The 24,797-nt window shown below is 41.3% G+C and overlaps 1 protein-coding gene across 5 annotated transcripts in view; it reads right to left on the bottom strand.

Moving 5' to 3' along the window:
- The window catches only part of ITPR2 (inositol 1,4,5-trisphosphate receptor type 2), a 639,393-nt gene that overhangs the window by 163,121 nt on the left and 451,475 nt on the right, over positions 1 to 24,797 (bottom strand). The gene's annotated exons all lie outside the window — the stretch shown is intronic.

The following is a 24,797-nucleotide window of genomic DNA, read 5'->3' as shown; positions in this document are numbered from 1 at the left end:
TTTGGTGAGGAGACAGACACAAGCAGTGGGTATTTTAGAACAATCCCTCTGACCTTCTGGTGGAAAGTGGATTAAAAAGGGACTTCACTGGAGGCAAAGGAAGGAGGCTGTTACAGCTGCCCGGGCAGAAGGAGGAAACAGGCAAGAAGAGGAAGAAGCCTGGGCAGGTCTGAGAGATGTCAGAGGGAGGAAATGGTGAGCCATGCTGTCTGGGTTGGGGGGTGGGGAGGGTGGAGATGAGCGCCAGCTTTCCAGCTGGGGAAGTGGTTAGAGAACCGGGACATCACTGAGAAAGGGGCCTCAGTGGAGTTCTGGGTGGAGGCTGGTGATGACTTTAAGGTGGCTGCTTCTCTGTGCCACCAACTGCAATGCAGACTGTAACACACAAGAAAAAAACACGTCTGAGCCCCCAGGAGAAGTGGGATAGCGCACGGCTGCCTGTCACCACCTGCAGCCTCAGCACTCTTCTTTCCTGGATATGCTGAGTGTTTATTACTTCGGAAGACTTCTCCCTTCCTCTGCATCAATGCTGAAGGTATGGAAGTGGTGAACTTTCCAGTCATCTCCCAGAATAATAAAGTCTTTGCATAGCAAAGGAAACAATAAACCAAATGAAAAGACAACCCACAGACTGGGAAAAATATCTGCAAATGATGTGACCAAGAGGGATTACTCTCCAAAATTTCAAACAATCATGACGCTTAACAGCATCAAAACAAACCACTCACTCAAAAAATGGGCAGAAGACCTGAACAGACATTTCTCCAAAGGGGACATACAGATGGGCAATGGGCACATGAAAAGATGTTTAACATCGCTGATCAGTTCAGTTCAGTCGCTCAGTCGTGTCCGACTCTCTGCGACCCCATGAACCACAGCACGCCAGGCCTCCCTTTCCATCACCAACTCCCGGAGTTCACTCAAACTCATGTCCATCGAGTTGGTGATGCCATCCAGCCATCTCATTCTCTGCCGTCCCCGTCTCCTCCTACCCCTAATCCCTCCTAGATTCTTGCAAATCAAAACTACAATGAGATATCATCTCACACCAGTCAGAATGGCTATTGTCAAAAAAATCACAGTAAATGATGGAGAGGGTGTGAAAAGAAGGGATCCCTCCTGCACTGCTGGCGAGAATGTACACTGGCACAGTCACTGTGGAGAACAATATGGAGGTTCCTTAAAAACTGAAAGTAGAGCTACCATGTCGTTGTTCAGTCGCTCAGGTGTGTCCAAGTTTTTGCAACCCATGGACTGCAGCACGCCAGGTTTCCCTGTCCATCACTATCTCCTGGAGTTTGCTCAAACTCATGTCCATTGAGTTGATGATGCTATCCAACCATCTCATCCTCTGTTGCCCTCTTCTCCTGCCCTCAATATAACCCTGCAATCTCACTCCTGGACATATATCTGGAGAAAAACATGATCCAGAAGGATACATGCACTCCAGTGTTCACTGCAGCACTGTTTACAATAGCCAAGATATGGAAGCAATCTAAATGTCCATTGACAGAGGAACAGAGAATGGCTGCTATCCAAAAGTCCACATGCAATAAATGCTGGAGAGGATGTGGAGAGAAAAGAACCCTCTTACACTGTTGGTGGGAATGCAAACTAGTACAGCCACTATGGAGAACAGTGTGGAGATTCCTCAAAAAACTGGAAATAGAACTGCCATATGATCCAGCAATCGCACTCCTGGGCATACACACCGAGGAAACCAGAATTGAAAGAGACACATGTACTCCAATGTTCATTGCAGCACTGTATATAATAGCCAGGACATGGAAGCAACCTAGATGTCCATCTGCAGACGAATGGATAAGAAAGCTTTGGTATATATACACAATGGAGTATTATTCAGCCATTAAAAAGAATACATTTGAATCAGTTCTAATGAGGCGGATGAAACTGGAGCCTATTATACAGAGTGAAGTAAGCCAGAAAGAAAAACACCAATACAGTATACTAACGCATATATATGGAATTTAGAAAGATGCAAATGATAACCCTGTATACGAGACAGCAAAAGAGACACAGATGTATATAACAGTCTTTGGGACTCTATGGGAGAGGGTGAGGGTGGGATGATTTGGGAGAATGGCATTGAAACATGTATGTTGTCATATGTGAAACGAATCACTAGTTCAGGGTCGATGCATGTTATAGGATGCTCGGGGCTGGCGTGCGGGGATGACCCACAGGGAGGATAAAGGGAGGAGGGAGGTGGGAGAGGGGTTCAGGAGGGGGAACTTATGTAAACCCGGGGCGAATTCATGTCAACATATGGCAAAACCAACCAATATAATATTGTAAAATAATTTGCCTCCAATAAAAAATAAATTAATTACTTAAAAAAAAGAAGATATAGTACATATATACAATGGAATTTTACTCAGCCATTAAAAAGAATGAAATAATGCCATTTTCAGCAACATGGATGGACCTAAACAGTGTCATACTGAGTGAAGTAAGTCAGACAGAAGGAGAAATATCATATGACATCCATTTTATGTGGAATCTAAAAAGAAATGATATAAATGAACTTACTTGCAAAATAGAAAGAGACTCACAGAAAATGAACTTATGGTTGTTGGGGGGGTCAGGATAGTTAGAGACTTTAGGAAGATCATGTACACACTGCTATATTTAAAATGGATAACCAACAAAGACCTATTAAATGAAGCATAGCCTTTCACAATAAAAAAATGTTTTTTTAAAAAAGAACAAGTTAAATTCAATTTACAGTCAATCAAATGGGGGTGATGGATGATGTCAAGAAAAACCTGTCCAAAGGATGTGTTTTCTGTTAAAACGATGTAGACTAATGTTTGTTCATTCCTTTTGGAGTTTATTTGTGGGCCCTCTTGCAGTGTCTATTTAGGATCTGAATCCAGCAACTGTCTGAATTTGAGCCCTCCCAACTCTAATGAGCCTTAGGCAGGCTGATGCACTTCTTCCTACTTCTGTCTCAGCAATCTGAGCATGAAGGCCTTGCTGCAGCTCCCGAGCTCACTGACATTTAATTAGCACTGTCGCTGCGATCCCATCACGTGAGTTACCATTTGGGAACCGCAGAGCACCACGCAGGGTGGGTACCAGTTGAAATAAATGCCTTGTCTGGCAACTAAAGATCTGCTTTTGCAAACAGGAATCCGTATTTCCTCTTAGCCCTTTCCTGGCAGTGCTTCTGGATAATGCCACTGTACTAAGAGCAGAGACAAACCTATATGAGGAGGCTTTGGAAATCTGGGATATGCATGTTAAACAAAACACACACACACACATACACACCCACTTCATCTGAAGAGCAACTGCCGCATGTTGAGGGTATAAAAGCTGCTCAGTGACAATAAGAAAATTTGAGTCATAATGCCACCAGTGTTTATCTCATCCTCTCTCCCCTCAAAGATTTAGAACTGATATTTCACTTTCATTATGCTTAAGACAGGGATCAGAAGAGGATACACTGGCTAAGCGGCTCTGAACCACTGCTTCTCTAATATGCACCCAGAGTGAATCCACATTTTAGCATTAACCTTACAGCCCTCTCTGCTCACTGCTGTCTGTTGGGGGCCCCCACCACTCAGTATGGGTTGCCCTTAGTGAGGCTACCGGTGATCTAAGTGCCAAGTCCTGTCGGGATGGGATTTAGGGCTGCACCTTAGGTATTGCCTGATGGTTCATATGGTAACGACTCTGCCTGCAACGTGGGAGACCTGGGTTGGGAGACCTTAGTTGGGAAGATCCCCTGGAGAAGGGAATGCCTACCCAATCCAGTATTCTTGCTGGAGAATTTCATGGACAGAGAAGCCTGGTGGGCAACAGTCCATGGGGTCGAAAAGAGTCAGACATGACTGATCGATTAACACTTACATATTGAGTTCACTGGAGTCCCTGATCCCCTGATCCTTTGTGAGTCTCCCTCCTATTTTGCGTCCATGCCCTATTTGCTCAGACCTCTCATTCTCAACCTACATGTTTCTCTTTCTCCTCCTATCCCATAAAGTGTTCCATTCTTGGGGCTTCCCTCGTGGTCCAGTGGTTAAGAATTCGCCTTCCAGTGCAGAGATGCACGTTTGATCCCTGGTCCGGGAACTAAGATCCCACATGCCTTAAGGCAACTAGCCTGCGTGCTGTAACTACTGAGCCTGCACACACCATAACTAGAGAGCTTGCACACTGCAAAAGAAGATCCTGTATGCCACAACTAAGACCCGCCACAGCCAAATTAGTTAATAAAATATTTTAAAAAGCATTTCATTCCCGATCTTTTTCTCCTCATTCCAACTGTTTTTCCTGAGAAACTGCATCTATGCCCAGCAATTCAAATGCATCTATATACTACTATCTCTGTCCATCCATGTTCCAAGCCCAGGTCTCTTTCCTGAGAATCAGGTACATATAATAAACTGCAGGTTATAGATCTGTGACCCAATATCTCACAAATTCCTCAAATACCAGAGGTCCAGATCCAAGCTTCTTCCCCCATCCCACCCACTAGTCGTCTCTATATCCCATCTTAACCCAGCCACCAACTCTACACCCGACAGTTATCTCCCATCTTCCCACTCTCCTCACGCCATTCCCAGAAGCAGAGTGCAGTTTGCATTCAGATGATGGTAATGGCTTCTCACTTCTCCAGGGATAAAGGTCAACCCCCTTAGGAAGCTCTCCAAGTGTCCTGGACTGACCCTGCCAATGTCCCCAGCCTCATCCCCGGCCCTCTCGCACATTGTGCCCCAGCTGTCTGGCCTTCTCTTCTTGTTTGGTCCTGAAGAATTTTACAAGCAAAGCATGGTGAGGCTTAGGATTCTCACACAGCCATGGGGGATCTAAGAATCCATGCCCAGGAGGAGAAAGTTATGGTTTTTGTTTTGATGTATATTTTTTTAAAAAGATTCTTTCTGTGGGTAAATCACCCAGGTTAATTCTTTTAATTTCATGTAAAGGAAAATTAGGTGATAATCAGATTAGTTTGATAGCAGGAACGTAGAAATTTCAAAAGGAGAGGGGCAGGAAACAGATTAGAAGAGGCTGGATCTGGGTCAGGTGACCAGGCTGTGAGACAATTAGGGAAGGAAGCTGGCTGAGAGCGAACGTCTAGCCTGCGGACAACTTGAATAAAAATACCCAGGATGGATGGTAAGAGGCAGTTGCGGGCTCCACCCTACACTTAGTCAATCAAAGTCTCTGGGGACAGGGTCCAGGAGCTGATGCACACTACAGTGTGATAACTGCTGCTCTGACCTCAACTTTTAAAATTTAATTAGAATATAGCAGCTTCACAGTGTTGTGTTAAGTTTCTGTTGTACAACAAAATGAAGCTGCTATATGTACGTGTATACCCCCTCCTCTGAGACCTCCTCCCCACCCAGTCCCATCCCACACCTCTAGATCATCACAGAGCACTGAGCTTAATCTCCCTATGCTATACAGCGACTTCCCACTAGCCACCTGTTTTAAATATGTCAATGCTACTCTCCCAATGTGTCCCACCCTGCCCTTCCCCTCTGTGTGTCCACAAGGCCATTTTCTCTGTCTCTGTCTCTATTCCTGCCCTGCAGACAGGGTCATCAGTACCATACACAATGTCTCCCCAGTTTGGAGATGGAAATATTACCTTTCCCCCAGCTAGCAGTTTCTTTAGTTTGCCCTCTCACCTCTACCCCTGGGTCTGTGTCATTCCAAGTACCGTGCCCCCATTCTCCCCTCTTCTGCTTCTGTCCTACTTGATTCATCCACACCCCTGTTTCACACTTGATTCATTCATACTCTCAATCTAATGATTCAGCATACACTGCCCAGTCAAAGGGTTAGTTAGCATCAGGCTTCCACTGTTCATAGAAGGCTGAAATCAGGATCTCAGCAATGCAGAGTGACTTCACTTTTATCCAGGAAGACTCTAAGTGTATGTCTCTCTGTGGCATGTGCGTGCCTGTGTGTTACACTCATAAACGAAGTGAATTAAATGTTATATATACAGAGATGAAAAATAAATGACCTATCACTTCTGACTCACAGAGGTTTTTCAAACATGAGAAACTTCAGACTGTGAAGATTCTACAGATCCTCTAAAGCAGAGTTTGGCAAACTCTGGTTTGTGGGTCAAATCTGGCCTAACATCTGTTTTCATCAATGAAGTCTCATTTTAACACAGACTGGTTTGGCACTAGACTGGTAAGTTAATGTTTCCTGCAGAAACTGTAAAACTGAAAACTAGCCTAAACTATTTACTACTAGGTGGCCCTTTGCCAAAAGTTACCCGTAAAAAAACAAAAACAAAAAACTTGCAAATACTTTGCAGGTCTCATAGAGCAGCCAAAATGAAACAGAGAGAGTGAGAGAGACATACACAGTGAAGTGAGTGACAGCTGCTCAGTCGTGTCCAACTCTTTGAGACCCACGGACTATACGGTCCATGGGATTCTCCAGGCCAGAATACTGGAGTGGGTAGCCATTCCCTCCTCCAGGGGATCTTCCCAACCCGGTGATCGAACCCAGGTCTCCCACATTGAAGGAGGATTCTTTACCAGTTGAAAAGGTATCTTTTGAACCAAACAGCTTTATACCTCTAGAGTTGATACTATTTCATTGATTACATAAATCCCAACATGGGACTTTCCAGAACTTTCCCCTTCTTATAATTTCAAACAACTACTTGGTTGTGATGTAGAAGGGGGACTTTTTCGGTCTGACTGAGGGTAACTACTTTCCTTTCTGAAACTTGACATTTTAGTTCAACAGTTTATCTTCTAGCATTATTTTGTCACTGTGGTCTTTCACTTTTCTGTGCCTCTGTAAGTAATTCTAAAACTCCAAATGCACCACCAGCCACAAAACACAAAGGCTGGGCCAGCTCATCACGTTACTAGTAAGCTTCAACATACCTACAGAAGTCTCTCGGCTACTAAATCAGAAAAGAACTATTCTCATATTACACCTTAATATTCTACCATTAGGTCTATTGATTAAAAGAGTAAAGTAGATCCTTCTGTCCTGAGAGCCCAGCCCATCATATGTCTACAATGTGTCGTTGGAATAAAGTGTCAGCTGTATGTTAACCTTTCTTCATTTATGTTTGAGCTGGAAAAACAAGTTAACCAATAAACACAGGCAGATACATGAAAGCACATACACACCAACACATGCATCCAGGATACTCCTTGTGCTATGACATCAGTGTTTTTATATTGGCTTACATGTTTACTAGTTATATTTTCTCATGGGTTTGTATCTAATTGATCTGTCTTTAAATACTTCTTTAATACTGTCAGGGTATAAATTAGCACATGGAATAAAAGTACAGTCATTAAAATATCTTTTGGAGACTTGTAATAATGCTTTTGAGTTGGTAGATATATTTAAAGCTGAGTTCTGTGCCATTTGTCTCTGTGTTAGTACATTTAGCATTCAACAAAATCCTTAATGTCTCATTAATTCTATGGCAACATAAATAAGAACTAAGTATCCTAAGGAAGAATTCAGTAGAAACTTACACTATATTTCAATAAATATATCAATTCAGTTATTTTTTGGCACTTAAAACCCTCCAGAATTTCGTAAGATATGTCCCTCCACCGCTACCTCTACAATACCGTACAATGCTGCTCTCCCTCCTGATGCCCCAGAGCTCCTCACTTCCATACACATATCACGGTGACTATTTCTGGTTCCTCTGCTCATTTCTTCCCCGCGATGGAAATGCCTTCCTCTTTTTTCTCTGCTTATCTAAATCTTGTCAGAGCCTCTTGATGAAGGTTAAAGATGAGGGTGAAAATCTGGCTTAAAACTCAACATTCAAAAAACTAAGATCACGGCATCCTGTCCCATCACTTTGCAAACAGATGGGGAAGAAATGGAAACAGTGACAGACTTTATTTTCCTGGGCTCCAAAATCACTGGGGACAGTGACTGAAGCCATGAAATTAAAAGACACTTGCTCCTTGGAAGAAAAGCTATGACAAATCTAGACAGTAGTAAAACGCAGAGATATCACTTTGCCGATAAAGGTCCGTCGAGTCAAAGCTATGGTTTTTCCAGTAGTCATGTAGGGATGTGAGAGTTGGACCATAAAGGAGGCTGAGCACCGAAGAATTGAAGCTTGTGAACTGTGGTTCTGGAGAACACTCTTGAAAGTCCCTTGGAAAACAAGATCAAACCAGTCAATCCTAAAGGAAATTAACCCCGAGTATTCATTGAAAGGATTGATACTGAAGCCGAAGTTCCAGTACTTTGGCCACCTGATGTGAAGAGCCAATTCAATAGAAAAGATCCTGATGCTGGGAAAGATTGAAGGCAGGAAGATAAGGGGGAAACAGAGGAAAGATGGTTGGATGGCATCATCAACTCAATGGACATGAGTTTGACCAACTCTGAGAGATGGTGAAGGACAGGGAAGACTGGCGTGCTGCAGTCTATGGAGTCTCAAAGAGTCGGACATAACTTAGCGACTGAACAAAACAAATCTTATCAATACACAAGGTTTATCTAATATGTTAGCCCCCTTGGGAATCCCTGATGGTCCATTGGCTAAGACTCCGAGCTCCTGATGGAGGGGCCTTGGGTTCAATCCCTGGTCAGGGAACTAGATTCCACATGCCACATCTAAGCATTTCCATGACACAATTGAAGATCCCACATGCAGCAACTAAGACCTGATACAGCTAAATAAATATTTTTAAAAGTAAAATAAAATGTTAGCCCCTCCACAAAGCCCTCTATAGTAACATCAGTGCTAAGCTCTTCCCTTTCTAGTCATCTGTGGCACTTGTTAACTGTAATAGTCGCTCATTTAATCCCTCAATCAAAGTATTTACTGTATCAAACACAGTCCTGTGCACTGGGCAACACATTCATGAATAAAATAAAACTAATGTTTTTAGGTTGTGGGTCTGTATCTAAGTTAAAAAGACTGTGGCAGAATCAAGAGTTTCATTACAAATATGTTAAGTGTGAGATGCCTAAAAAGACACTCATATGCAGACTTCCTGGGTGGCACAGTGGTTAAGAACCTACCTGTCAATGCAGGAGATATAAAAGACGAGGTTTTGATATCTGGGTCAGGAAGATCCCCTGGAGAAGGAAATGGCAACCCACTCCAGTATTCTTGGTGGAAAATTACATGGACAGAGGAGCCTGGTGGACTACAGTCCATGGGGTGGCTAACAGTTGGAGACAACTGAGTGAGCACACACGAACAAGATGCCTAAAAAGACATTCAAATGAAGATCTTAAGCAGCTTGTTGTACAAATCTGGTGTTCAGAGGAGAGACTCAGGTTGAAGATATAAACTGGGAGTTGATTATGGTACATCTGGTGTTTAAAGTCACGTGACAGAATGAGATCATCTGAGTGTCCGCTGAGAAAACCAGAGCCGTGGAATGGGTCCTGGAACTCTCCTTCTGATAGAAACAGGAAAGGAATAGGAACCAGTGCTGGGAAGAAGGCAGAAAGGGTAGAAAACTGTGCAGCAAGAAAGCTAAGTATTTCAAGAAGAGAGCATCCCACTGTGTGAAATGTTAGTGACAGGAGAAATACGATGGAGACTGAGGACAAGCCATTCAATTATTCAGGTGGCAGTCACTGGTGACCTCGTTAGGAGCTGTCCTGGTGGCATGGTCAGGAGGAAAGCCTGGCAGGGAGGGATTTCAGAGAGAATAGAAAGAGGAAACGGAGGTAGCAATTGTATACAACTTTTGATCGTTTTGCTAAAAACGGGAGCAGAGCTACGGGTCAATGGGCTAGGGGTTTTTTAAGAGAAGCTGATTTGCCTGCTCGAATGCTGAGCAAATGATCGCGGAGGGGGAAAGGGATGTCTCTGTTCCTCTGACTCTCTCTCCCTCTCTGTCTCAGCCACACACTCACTTTGCTGGGCACACTCCGAACCTGAGATCCCAGAGCATCCCAGGGACACACTGTCCACATGGTTGCTATGCTGTGATTGTCTTTATGTGGTTGTTGTTCAGTCACTCAGTCATGTCTGACTCTTCTGTGATGCCATGGACTGTAGCCCGCCAGGATCCTCTGTCTATGGGATCTCTCAGGCAGGAATACTGTTGTGGATTGCCATTTTCTTCTCTGGAGGATATTCCCAACCCAGGGATCGAACCCGCATCTCCTGCATTGGCAGGTGTATTCTTTGCTGCCACCAGGGAAGCCCTTGACTGTCTTTATGTCTCCCAGTAATAAAGGGTAAATCCCATGAGAGCAGAGACTATATCTCACTGTCATGCCCTCAGATTTCTCCATCTGTGGCAGTTGGTGTCTCTAGAATAGCTGCCCCAAAAGGAACTGGTGATGTGATCTCAGGGATCAGGCTCATTGAGCATGGAATCTGCATCTGTTTGCTGAGAACATAACCAGGTGATAATATGTGATCAATAAATTTACATTGACTTAAGAATGAACTGAGAATGAATTCAAGGTCATGAAAATTAAGTCTGATGAGCCTTAAAGTTGACGGAGCACTTCTGATGCACCAGGCTCTGTCCAGGTGCTGGATGTGTATGTAGGAATATTTGTGGAGACAATTGTCAGTCTTTATATCATGTTAAAGTTGTTACTGAAAATACAATTGCCTTCTATCACTTTGCTGTATGGCAACAGGATACAGCTAAGTACTTCTTAAAATTTAGAATCTGACAGGCCTTTTTAAATTGCAAAGTTGTATTAATCTAAACTTCTATCATAAGACCAGTAATTAATACTACTAGTGAAGATTCCCTCAATTGATTCCTATATGCCTTAGGTACAATGAAGTGTTGTACTTCACTAATCATCAATATGGGCTTTTTTTTTGGTGGGGGCTGGGTCTGGGCAGGGTGTTATTTTACATTATATATTATCATGTAACTTAAATTTCTTTCTATGCCTTGGTTGCCAAGAAACACAGAAAAATTAATGCTCAAAACAGTATTAGTTAGTAATATTTTCCCCTGATGCTAAGAAAGATTGAAGGCAAAAGGAAAGGGGGGTAGCAGAGGATGAGATGGTTAGATAGCATCACCAACTCAACTGGTGTGAATCTGAGCAAATGCAGGGATAAAGCAGAGGACAGAGGAGCCTCAAGGACTACAGCGTTGCAAAGTATCAGACACGACAGCAACTGAACAACAACAAACAATGTATTTTCTTATGTCAAACGGCCATATGATAGCAACATAGAAAAATACCTTTCTTGTAGTGAGAAAATAGCTGATCCTGGTTTTCCTATTTCTTTGAGACAAGAAAACTTGCAGTTATGTTCAGTTTTCAGGCAAAGTTCCTTTAATTGCTTACATGTCTACATATCTATTTGCCAAGACTAACAGCAGGTTTTTTTTTTAAACTTCTTCATTTATTCAACTTTAAACACTTAAATGCACCAAAGACCATGTGCATGTACATGGGACACAGGCTGAAGAAAGAAGGCCTATCTCTCCTAGGCCAAGTTGTTTCTGCATGATCACAAAAATCAACATGACTCCAAGTATAGCCAGAACCAAGGAAACAAAAAGGTTTCAGAGATGATAAATGGACTTTAAAAATTAAAATGAAACAACATAAAGTCTCAATTCCTGAAGACCAATGAATTATAAAAAAACATGAATCAGCTGCAGAAGTAGTAATAAAATAATCCTATTTCTGTGAGGGAAATTACTTTAAGGTTCCCAGGATAAACAATGAGTTGAGAATCACTAAAAAACCTTAGAACCAGAGATTTCAAACATCTGTCTTTCCGTGCCTTTATCCTGCCCAACTTATTCCCAAAAAGGAACCAGAATCAGATTCCTATCAATGTAAGACTCTTAAGACATGTCATTTGTCACGCTGGTTTCTACAGAAGCTGCATCTTACGAAGTAGTCTTTAAATAAAAAATGAGAAAACCAAAGAGTACAATCAGAAGCCTTCCCACTGTAACTTTGTTTTGATTTGCTCTCTAAAGTTTTAAGGAAAAAAAAATCATTAGTCTCATATTCCTGATTTAATATGACCTCACTCCGTGGCTAACGTGACCAAGAGTAGATGCTTTTGTACAATTAAAACAGAAGTACTTTATCAGCAGGACTTTAGGGCTCTGGTTCCACTGTGTTTACTATAAAGTACACTAACAACGGTGGAGGTTGAAGAAAGAGGTGGAAAGAACCGTCAAAAGGTAACATGACAGACAGCAGGACCCTAGGTAGACTTTAAGGAACCAATTCTATTCTGGCATGGGAAACCCATATAATTAAGTTTCACACTTACAAAATTATCACTCTGAATTCAGGAATAAGAGGCATTTGGTTCTAGATACAATTCCATCTGTAGACACTAAATTTAGAGAAGAAAAACACTCAGTGAATTAATATTATGAGTTGGGGTTTCTTAAGTGATTCCTAAATCCACCTACTATTTTTTTTGTATTGATACAATTAATAGCTGTGATAGGAGGTCTACCATAGCCCTGGCTCAGACGTGGTCTTTAGTTTCAGAAAGTCCATCGGTCATGTAGCTGGCTGTCACTGCTAAATCTGTTGCTTGCAGAAGCCCCGGAGCTCTGTGTTTGCTGAGTAGAGTCCTCACCATTTAAGCTCTTCCTACATACAGGACACGCATCATGCAGTTCTAACTACGGCACAATACAACTGCTGTGAAAGTAGTGGTTGCAGTAACTGCCGGACTTCCTCCTCAACTGTGTAATCCTCTTTGCATACTGGACGCTCTAAGCCCTTATCAACTTAGGGCTATGATAGCAACTAACATATGATAGCAACATAGAAAAATACCTTTCTTGTAGTGAGAAAATAGCTGATCCTGGTTTTCCTATTTCTTTGAGACAAGAAAACTTGCAGTTATGTTCAGTTTTCAGGCAAAGTTCCTTTAATTGCTTACATTTCTACATATCTATTTGCCAAGACTAACAGCAGGTTTTTCATGTAGCTGGGCAATTAGGATAAGCGTATTTTCTGTTATTTGGTAAAATAATCTCCTGATATTTAAAAAAGCTATTTTCAACTAAATTCACATATTGGAAAGTTTCTACAATATGAAAGTCTCTCTATGAAGTGACCTTACATACCTATTTTCAGAATGACTGTCATATACGCTTCATATTTATTTATATTCAATTCGATTACAACTCAAAAATATAGATCATTATTTATTCCTGAAGACCAAAAACAGCTATGTTCATTTTTTTTCCTGGTGTGTTCTGCAAAGCAGTTTAGAAAACATTGATTACCATGCTGTCTTCTGCCTTTGTATATGTTTCCTTTAGAATTAAATAACGGTAATAAGTTGGTCATAAATTAATAGTATAGATATGACTTGTGTTGCCCATTATTTTTCACTCTTGGTTATTACCAAGAAGCTCAGCGCTACCACTGATAAACAAGAAGGATATTGGGTAAGATACTTAGCATATTTCAATTCTTTTCCTTTTCAAGCCTTTTGATCTTGTATTCTAACAGTCTAATTACACAAGTGCATTTCTTATTCAACCTCAAATTTCTTTTATAAGTAGGTAAGGTAAAAATAAATACATAAATATCTAGCAGCTGGTGAGTTTTGTTGTTCTTGTTCAGATGCTAAGTCTGAACTCTGCGATTCCATGGACTGCAGCATGCCTGGTTTCCCTGTCCTTCACCATCTCCCAGAGTTTGCTCAAACTCATGTCCATTGAGTTGATGATGCCATGCAACCATCTCATCCTCGGTCACCCTCTTCTCCTCCTGCCCTCAATCTTTCCCAGCATTAGGGTCTTTTCTAATGAGTCGGCCCTTTGCATCAGGTGGCCAAAACACTGGAGCTTCAGCTTCAGCATCAGTCCTTCCAATGAATATTCAGGGTTGATTTTCTTTAGGATGGACTTGTTTGATCTCCTTTCTGTCCAGTTAGTTCCTTTGTTACATTACTTAAAACGTAATCTACCTTAGTAAAAGAGTCATTACGGTCCAACTACTCTCTAGTTAGTGTCCAATAAATCTCTGGAAGTTTGCTTTGCAAACATAACTCATGGACACTCATGTTTCGCCCCCCTCCACCCCGAGAAAGTTGAAGTCAGAGAAGTTGAGTGACGTAATCAGCTAATGCAGAGAACACAGAGTTCAGGGTGAATATGAGTTAAGCAGTTTGTACCATCATTTGAAGGACTGATGCTAACGCTGATACTCCAATACTTTGGCCACCTCATGCGACGAGTTGACTCACTGGAAAAGACTCTGATGCTGGGAAAGGTTGGGGGCGGGAGGAGAAGGGGACGACAGAGAATGAGATGGCTGGATGGCATCACCGACTCTGTGGACATGAGTTTGAGTGAACTCCGGGAGTTGGTGATGGACAGGGAGGCCTGGCGTGCTGTGATTCATGGGGTCGCGGAGAGTCGGACACGACTGAGCGACTGAACTGAACTGAAATGAACCATATTCTAGACAACATATGACTGTGAGTTGAAAACCCAGCCGTGTTTTCTGCTCTCAGTACTACAAGCAATAATAAAGATGAAGTAATTATTAAGTTAGTTAAAATCCTTCAACGATATTAAGGATGGAAGTCATATATCCAATTACAGGCCCATTCTTCTATTTCTATGAATAAAATGAAGCAACACTGATGACTACATATTAGCATAAGAAAATAGAAGTCGCAGAGAGGTGAAGCAGCCTAGGTCTCTAGGGAAAACATTTTAAGTAATCTGAGCAATATATACATTTCATATGACTTTGGTATAAATTAAAATTTAGCTACTTAGAGTTATGTATATGTATATCCCTTAAAATGAATATAACTCAAGCTGTGAGATTAGAATTTTAAGGGAAAAAAAAACAGATTAATGAGCAATAACAACTCTTTAATAACAAATTAATAACAAATTCCATCAGCATGACAGAAAGCACCCTGGTCCTTGAAACAGGATGGCAGATCCTACCATCCTCTCACCCCTGAAGGGAAAAAAAGATACTGGCTTTGCCTGGGGACAAGGTAACAACTCAAAGGTTAAAATATGCTAGGGGATGTATGTATTTCCCTGCAGGGAGAAAAAATATATAGAAACAGCCCTGCCTGGTATCTCTAGCTCTACTAATAGACCTTGAATTCAAGAATATAGTTGAAATCAGAGCAGACCTAAAGAGGAGCCAAAGAGGGCTTCCCTGGTAGCTCAGAGGGAAAGAATCCGCCTACCAGTGCAGGAGATGCAGGTTTGATTCCTGATCCAGAAGGATCCCATGTGCTGCAGAGCAGCTATGCCCGTGTGCCACAGCATTTGAGCCTGTGCTTGAGAGCCCGGGAGCCACAAATACTGAGCCCATGTGCCACAACTACTGAAGTCCATGTGCCCTAGATCCCGTGCTCCAAAATAAGAGAAGCCACTGCAGTGAGAAGGCCACACATCACAATTAAATAGTGATGCTTGCCGCAACTAGAGAAAAGCTTGCCACCCCATGGACTGAAGCCCGCCAGACTCCTCTGTCCACCTAATTCTCTAGGCAAGGATACTGAAGTGGGTTGCCATTCCCTTCTCCAGGAAATCTTCCTGTCCCAGGGTCAAACCCAGGTCTCCTGCATTGCAGGCAGACACTTTACTGTCTGAGCCACCAAGGAAGCCCAATGAAAACAACACAGCCAAAAAACAGGTGCATAATAATAATAATAATAAAAATTTAAAGAGGGGCCGAAGATACAACAAAGGGCTTCTACATTCCTAGAATTCAGATTGATGCTCTAATAATGTCACTCAGAAATGAATATAAGTCTACCAACCATGCAATGTTAAGGAGAGAAATAATTGCTTCCACTGAACTTGACCTGATGATTCTTACACCAAACTAACAATTAGAACTCCAATTACAATGCACTTCCTGGACTACATTTTTTTCTTTTTACTGCTCCCACTAACCAGGACTCTAAGAGGTCCTATGAATGGCAGTAATCCAAAGATTCTTTGGTGCTTGTTGAAAGATATGCAGGAGCCTATCTGAGGGGTTAAATACCTAAGCATTTTTCCCTGAGATAGTTTGCTTCAAGAAAAAATGTTTTTAAATGAGGCTTCATGGGTGCCCAGATTTTGTGAATCTACTACTAATTATGTAGCCAAGACATACATACATGAAATAAAGAACAATTCTAGAATTATACACAGCATAAGCTAGTGAGAAAGAATGTAAGCCATTTGGGGGAGGTGGACATAACAGAACTCAAAACAAAGACCACTGTTGATTGGAAATGGGTAACTAGGTTTCAATTTGAGCTTCAGAGGAACTAAGGTAATACTAAATGAATTTTAAAAACAAGAAGAGATATTTTGCTAGTTCAGAGGAAAGATGGTATCCTGAATGAAAGTAAGAAAAGTTCCTGATATGAGGGAAGATATTATAGGGTCCTGTCTATGCAGAATTTGCCGACATAACTGGTAAAGAATAAACTACAAAATTAAAAAGAAAGTTCACAGCAGTTGAGTAATATCCTTGACTGTGAGAATGCGAAAGTCAATTTTGCAGGATTCTATAAATCTTAGAGTACCTGGATTATATAAAAACACTATCGGCATGCGTGAATTCTTATAAAACATTATTCTCCCAAACTCTTGTTGAGTATCTACTATAGCTAGGTACAATGCTAGCACAGGAACAGAAACAATAATTGTTTGTGCACAGGAGTTATACTCCAGTGGGGGCAAATACCATTAATTTTGATTGTGGTAATGAGAACAGGAAAACATCTTTGTTTTCAATTATAATATTTATGATAAAAATATTGAAGTTTTCGAGTATATCATGTCCTATTCATTCATTCACTCAATCAAGCAACATCTGTTAAATGCTTACAATCAGGGTCGTTACAGTTATGAAAGGTGTTGACTCAATTCAGATTATTGTAATTCATTTCAAATAAAGCCATAAGTAGATACCATACCAAATCCTTACCAATATTCCCCAAAGGAGTTCCTTTCTCTAAAATGTCTATGGTGTACTTTTGCAGAAGTTGTTGCCTCTGCCTGGAATGTTCTCCCCAATTCCCCTATTTTTCAAGATTCAGTTCAAGTGTCACTTCCATGAATTCTCTCCTGACTTAAGAGAAGAGTGTCTTGTACATACCTCCATTTTAACAAAAGTATGTTAGATTATCATAATTTATCTGTCTCCCTCTCTCCACTCCAGGGCTTCCCAGGTGGAGCTAGTGGTAAAGAACCTGCCTGCCAATGTAGGTAGATGTAAAAGATACAAGTTCGATCCCTGGGTTGGGAAGATCCCCTGGAGGAGGGCATGGCAACCCACTCCAGTATTCTTTCCTGCAGAATCCCGTGGACAGAGGAGCTTGGTGGGCTGCGATTCATAGGGTCACACAGAGTCAGAGACAACTGAAGCAACTTAGCTTTCCCCTCATCCAACACACACTTAACTGTGAGCTTTTTGATGGCAACTGTATTCATGTTCTATCTTAGCAACTAAAACGATGCCTGATATAAGAGATGTTCAGTAGGAGGGAAAAAGCAAGGCCAAGGGATGCCCGTGGTGGTAGTTAAGAATCTGCCTGCCAATGCAGGGGACACAGGTTTGATCTCTGGTCCATGAAGATCCCACATGCTGCAGGGCAACTAAGTCCACATGCCACAACTACTGAAGCCCGTGCAACCTACAGCCTGTGCTCTGCAATAAGAGAAGCCACCACAATAAGTCCGTGCGCTGCAACCAAGCGTAGCCCCTGCTCACTGCCACTAAAGAAGGGTCCACAGAGCAATGAAGATCCAGCAAAGCCCCCCAAAAAGAGGTGCTTAATCAATAAATGTTCCTGAATGATAATCTTATAACAACTGAGCCTCAGCTGCAGTGTCTGTAATCAGTATAGTGTTTAAGCACTGGGAGCTGGTTGAGGGTCCAGCTACACTGGTCTTCTACTGCTGGGAACATGCCAAGCTTATTGCCACTTTCCAGACATCTCTGGGATGCTCCCCGACACTGCCCCATTACATACTGCTGACTTCTGCTTTTTTTCACCTAGATCTAGCTTCAATTTCACCTCCCTAGAGAAAACTCTCCTGATCAGTCATTCTGCAATAGACCTCCTGAGTGTCTTTCATCCCACCCTCTTCTCATTCACTGCATAGCCTGTATGACTCTCTGCTCTCTCTGGTTTGTCTACTCATCGCTGCTCCTAATCAGAATCTAAGTCCCCTGAGAGCTGATTTCTTGCTGCTTTCCCTCACTGCTGTATTCCTAGTATCTAGTACAGTGCCTGACATCTGGTAAAGCACTCAAAAAGTCCACACAATTGAATAAAAAGTGAATGAGAAATTTAGATCCCTTAGTCCACAAGTGGGTTTCCTTGGTGGCTCAGTGGTAAAGAATCCACCTGCTAATGCAGGAGATGTGGATTTGGTCCTTGGGCCAGGAAGATCTCCTGGAGAAGGAAGTGACAACCCATTCCAGTATTCTTACAGGGAAAACTCCATGGACAGAGGAGCCTGGCAGGCTGCAGTTCATGGGGTCAAAGAGTTTGACACGACTTAGTGGAGAAGGCAATGGCAAGCCACTCCAGTACTCTTGCCTAGAAAATCCCATGGATGGAGAAGCCTGGTAGGCTGCAGTCCGTGGGGTCGCTAAGGGTCGGACACAACTGAGCGACTTCACTTTCACTTTTCACTTTCACACATTGGAGAAGGAAATGGCAACCCACTCCATTGTTCTTGCCTGGAGAATCCCAGGGAAGGGGGAGCCTGGTGGGCTTCCGTCTATGGGGTCACACAGAGTCGGACACGACTGAAGTGACTTAGCAGCAGTAGCAGCAGCAGCGACTAAACAAATCCACAAGTGGCAAACTGTGGTTCATAAGTTGCTTTCTGCCTGCTGGTAAATTTTGGTTGGCATGCTTGATGTTTTTAAAAATTTTGAATGAGTTGTCAATTTTTTAAAATTAGATTTCACAATTTTTTAAATTTAAAAATTCAGACATTTTGAAATAGTGGAGGAAGAGGAAATTTAGTGCCTGTAATCCCAGTTGGAAAGTCAACAGAGGTAAGTAACAGCTTACCAGATCACCAGATAGTCCCAGCCTCACCTGCCCCCACATCACCCATTTTTGCTTGGCCCTGAAGGTGGTTTGGGTTTTGGCCCTGGTCTCCAATGTCCTACATACATCACAGTCACGTAATTATTGGAAACCCTGCCCTCCTGGACTGCTGTTACTACTAAGCCTTGGACTATGTCTTTACAGACAAATTAGTACAAAAATGTACCTTTATATTATTCGTGCATTCTGACATGGAAAAATTAAACAATTAAAAGCAAAAACTGAATTTCCTAGATACCAGAAGAGAATCTAGGTGTTTAAAGATATCAAGGTATTGGAAAAAATTATCATTAAAATATTAGAAAGCAAATGAACTAAGATGGAGTAGATGTAACTACTATGAGTAAGATTTGTTGACCCTAATTAAAATTCACAGAGAAAAAAATGAAACCCAACTGAAGAATGGACAGACACATTTTCAAGCAATTCATAGAATAAATAAAAAAGACCAAATAAGATATTAAAAGATAATGCATTTTATTAGGAATCCAAAGGATGTGGATTAAAATGGAATTCCTTTTCATCTCCCTCATTAAGTTATTCCACAAACGTGTGCTGAGTGGTCACTGTGTTCCTAACACTGTTCAGCTTGGTGAATCTTTATCCAAATGGTAATAATTTTAGGATTCAGTAAGTTGATTACCATCACATGGTGAAAAACAATTTTATAATGTGCAACAAGAACCATAAAATAGTTACTACCATGAAACCTAGTAATTAAACACCTTGGAATTTATCCTAGGGAAATAGTGCAGCAGGCAAACATTAATGTATGAGGATGTTAATCACAGCATAATTTATATTATCAAAAACATTAGAAGCCTAAATGGCTAACAATAAAAAGTGATTAAATAAATTATGGTGCAATAAAATGGTGAACAATTAGGCAGACATTAAAACTGTGTTTTCAAAGACTATTTAATGATAAGGGGGAAATGATGATGAAAAAATTTAAAGTTTATATTTTAAAATAATTTCATATATCCAATTAAAATGATCCATTCTTCCTTGCGTTAAGAGCCAGGAGTTATTTTTGCTCTCCACAGGCAAGCTATCTAATACTTCTCCGAATCCTGCAAGGCACATAACATTTCACATTTCTCCATAAGCTTCTCAATTCTAGTAGGTACTGAAATAAATGGTCTCACATGTTCACTGCAGCGTTATTCACAACAGCCAAGACATGGAAGCAATGTAGGTGTCTTTCAATCAATGAATGGATAAAGAAGATCCAATATAGATTTACAATGGAATCTTATTCAACCATGAGGAAGAAGGAGATCTTTCTGTTTGCAACAACCGGGATGAACCCTGAGAGCACAATGTTCAATGAAATAAGTAAGATAGAAAAGGACTAATGCTGCATGAGACCACTTATATGTGGAATCTAACAATGACAAACTCAGAGAAGCAGAGATAGAGTGGTGTTTACCAGGGTTTGGAAGGTGGGGGAAAAGGGAGGTATGGGAGTCAGACTCCCAGTTGAAAGATTAACGAATTCTGAGGATCTAATGTATAGCCCAGTCATTAGAGGTAGTGATATTGTATCATAAACCTGAAAGCTGCAAAGAGTTGATCTTAAATGTTCTCAACACAAAAGAAAAATAGCAATCATGTGACTAAACTGGGTATAACTAATGTATCAAATCAACATACTTCACACCTTAAACTTACACAATATTACGTGTCAACTATATCTTAATAAAACTGGGGAAGAAAATAAAATTAACATAAAATAAAGTCTCATAAAAACAGAACTGCCACATGGAATCAAAGAAACAATGTGTGTGTGTTAGTCGCTCAGTCATGTCTGACCCCATGGACTGTAGCCCTCCAGGCTCCTCTGTCTGTGGGATATTTTTTTTAGGCAAGAATACTGGAGTGGGTAGCCATTCCTTTCTCCAGGGGATCTTCCCAACCCAGGAATCGAACCCAGGTCTCCTACATGGCAGGCGGACTCTTTACCATCTGAATCACCAAGGAAGCCCTAAAGAAACAATAGGATTTCATATATGTTAAACTTATCTAAAGTACTGAACATTGTTCTAGATTTCACACAATGCCCGTTTTATAGAAAGACAGGAATAAAGAGAAGGAATAGGAAGAAAGTAGAATATAAAAGACCAAAGCTAGAGCAGAGACAGGAGGCAGAGATGCATGAGAAGAGCATATGAAGGACAGAAAATGTAAAAGGACACATAGCTGAATTTTAAGGAAATTACTCTGCATGACACTATGGTATCAGAACTTAAGAAATTCCCTTTTTCAGGTATTGATAGTTCTATGTAGATCAGACAAGACACTTACAAGAAGCATTATTTGTTTCTCGTAACACCAACCCACAGGAAGGGCCAAAAAGGATGTCATGGTAGAAAAAGCAGAACTACCCAACTACCATGAAAAGAATAACAACAAAAATTGAAAGTCTGAGGGCACCAAAATAGACTGTCTGTGCAAACGATGATTATAGTAAAACAAGGAGGAAGTTGAACCTCAGTTTTGGAATTACTGAACTGTGCAAAGGCAGAAACCAATCTGCACGGTCATCAGCACAACAGAGCCAGCTAACTCCACATTCACAATGGATACAGCCAAACCTGGACCCCAGAAAGCTCTTGGAGCACAGCTACGTGGCTACTTCTGAAGCAAGGCTTACAACCACTGTCTCTGGCATTTGTGCCTCAGTGTGGAGGCTATTTGGACAACAGATTCATAAGGAAGGAACTCAGCAACCATCTCTGCCTCCTAAGAAACCAGTACAATATCCTGGCCTAGAGAAGGCCAAGGAAGTCACTTGAGGAAAGATCAAAAGAGCACGGGCTGGCTCTCTTCTGAGTGAAAACTGAACTTTTCAATAAAACTAGTGGGAGGAGCCACCCCCTAGAGCACACAGGTATAAAGTGGCAAGGGAGCGACTTCCTGTGTCATTGTAAGAAAGTGAGCAGACCGTAGCTCAACTACCCTGTTGGTTACATACACTGTTCCATACATCTTGCGTTCCTGTCCTAGACTCCTGTGGACTCCTGTTTCATGTTTACACTCTTACAATTTAATCACAAGGCCTTAAGGATTCCAGATCTCCTTCTCTCACTTAGTCTGACATTCTCCCTCTTCCTGAAGTCTGGTTTTATTTATATGCCTATATATTATACCATCGCAGCTCTGCATACTACTGCTTTTCTAACATTTTGGTTTGGGGGAGATTCAGAAACCTCTAGATATCCATTCAGGCCATTTTCATATCCATTATCTCTTTGTTTCAGTAAGCAGTTTTTAGCTCTTCTTTACTTTTTTTAACAGGTAGTCTGAATTCCCACTCGTTGGACAAGTCCACCATCATCATTGAATCTGTTTCTAAGCACTTTCATAAACTCAAATCCATCAAAATCACTGACATTATGCTGTCTTCATTTTTAACTTCTTTCATAATTTAAATCATTATCTTTCAATCTAAGAGTATTCTTTATTCTTATTCTCCACTCTTTTCAATATTCACCTTGCTGCTGCTGCTGCTGCTGCTGCTAAGTCACTTCAGTCGTGTCCGACTCTGTGTGACCCCATAGATGGAAGTCCACCAGGCTCCCCTGTCCCTGGGATTCTCCAGGCAAGAACACTGGAGTGGGTTGCCATTTCCTTCTCCAATGTGTGAAAGTGAAAAGTTAAAGTGAAGTCGCTCAGTCGTGTCCGACCCCTAGCGACCCCATGGACTGCAGCCCACCAGGCTCCTCCATCCATGGGATTTTCCAGGCAAGAGTACTGGAGTGCCTTGCCAACATTCACCTTAACTTGTCTTAAAAGTCTGTATTCTTGGGACTTCCCTGGCAGTCCAGTGGTTAGAACTCTGAGCTCCAATGCAGGCGACACAGGTTTGATTCCTGGGTTAGGGAACTGAGATCCCACATGTCATGTGGCATGGCCAACAAACAAACAAAACCTAATCTCTGCTCTTGTATTTAATCTGCTTAAAACTGAACTGACCCAACATGGGTCTTTCCTGACAATATTTTTATTGTCACTCATAACTGGTAACATGAGATTGCATTTTTAAATGTCTTCTCCATGGGTTTGAGGTAATCTGGCTCAAACATCTACTCTTTTATTTGTCTCAGGGCCAACTTGGCTGGTCAGGTTGTTCACTTCCAACTTGAAAGACACATGGTTACATCTTGCTCATGTAGCTGCTTTCTCAGGCAGCAGAATAACCTTTCCAGGCAGAGCGAGACTAGCTTTCAGTCGAAAGAACACGATGGGTGGCTGTACTCCCTGACTTCCTTCTAAAACTGATTACTGCTCACTCTGCTCTTCTCTGTTTTCGTTGTTTTCCTTCCACAATGCTGCAGCTTCTGAAATAACTTCTTGCTCATGTTCACGTGCTGTGTCACTCTATTTCTATCTTTGTTGTAGAAGCCAGTATGATTTTACGTCTCAGTTTGGGACTTGTTTTTCCCTCTCTACTCTCATTCAATCTCTGGACAGTCCTTCTCTGGCTTGACTCAATTGCTGCCACCCAGTTTCTTCCTCTCTAAAACTAATACCTCTTCTGCATCTTAAATCTCTGTGTTCTACTTTCTTCGGTGTATCTCTTCATCTTAGCTTTCAGTTCCTCAATACTTAAAATTCTCTCATCTTCCTAGCTATAACTCATTTGCCCTGACCTTTTCTGTTCGATATATGTATTTTGCTATACTGTGAGAAGGTTCCCTCATGGCTCAGCAGGTAAAGAATCCACCAACAATGCAGGAGATGTGATGCTGGTTTGATCCCTGGGTTGGAAAGATCCTCTGGAGAAGGGAACAGCAACCCACTACAGTATTCTTGCCTGAAAAATCCCACCAACAGAGAAGCTTGATGGACTACAGTCCATAGGGTTGCAAGAGTTGGACATGGCTGAGAACATACTCTAAGAGACCTAAAAATCTTCTCAATGGTGCAACTATACTACAAAATTATCACAGCTTCTTGTACTAATATCTTTTAGAATTTGACTCCTTTCTGAATTTTTTGTAAAAATTATACTCAAGGTTACATACATTAGGCAGTTATGTATAAGGACAGAGATGGGTAAGAATCATCTAAAGAGGAAAATTTTACATACACAGTGCTGTATGTCTATTACATCTCAATAAAACTGGAAAATTTTTAAAAATAGAAAGTTAATCTATTCAGTCTTACTTATATCTACCAATGTTTGTTCAGTTACCTGATAAGATATACAGGGAAGCAGGAAAAGGTAGAGATTGTCAATAGGGGAAAATGACTAGCAAGAGAGTCTAGAACTTTAGACTTTATTCTGTAAAAAAGTGAGAGCTATATAGATAATCACTATATGATGTGAAGAACTAACTCCTTGGAAAAGACCCTGACGCTGGGAAAGATTGAAGGCAGGAGGAAAAGGGGACGACAGAGAATGAGATGGTTGGATGGCATCACTGACTCAATGAACATGAGTTTGAGCCAACTCTGGGAGCTGGTGATGGACAGGGAAGCCTGGCATGCTGCAGTCCATGGGGCTGCAAACAGTCGGACACAACTAAACAACTGAACTGAATTGATATAGATAAAATCAAATGGACATATGTATATCTCAATTTTTTAACTTCTAAAACAACTCTGCATTATAAGATGAAAGTTTAAAGTGGATCTTCAGGTTAAAAGAACTAAATGTGTCAAATAACACTAATCAAGCACCCGTTTTCATACTAACACAAAATAGAAATCGTTTTCCTTTGAAAGAATGTGAATTTAGCTTCATATTTTTTAGAAGTCC

This window comes from Moschus berezovskii, chromosome 6 (genome assembly GCF_049115385.1).
Source record: "Moschus berezovskii isolate FMDL1 chromosome 6, NW_MosBer_1.0, whole genome shotgun sequence".
Lineage (NCBI taxonomy): Eukaryota > Metazoa > Chordata > Mammalia > Artiodactyla > Moschidae > Moschus > Moschus berezovskii.
The sequence above is the reverse complement of the archived record's forward strand: the minus strand, read 5'-3'. Positions and strand labels throughout refer to the sequence as shown.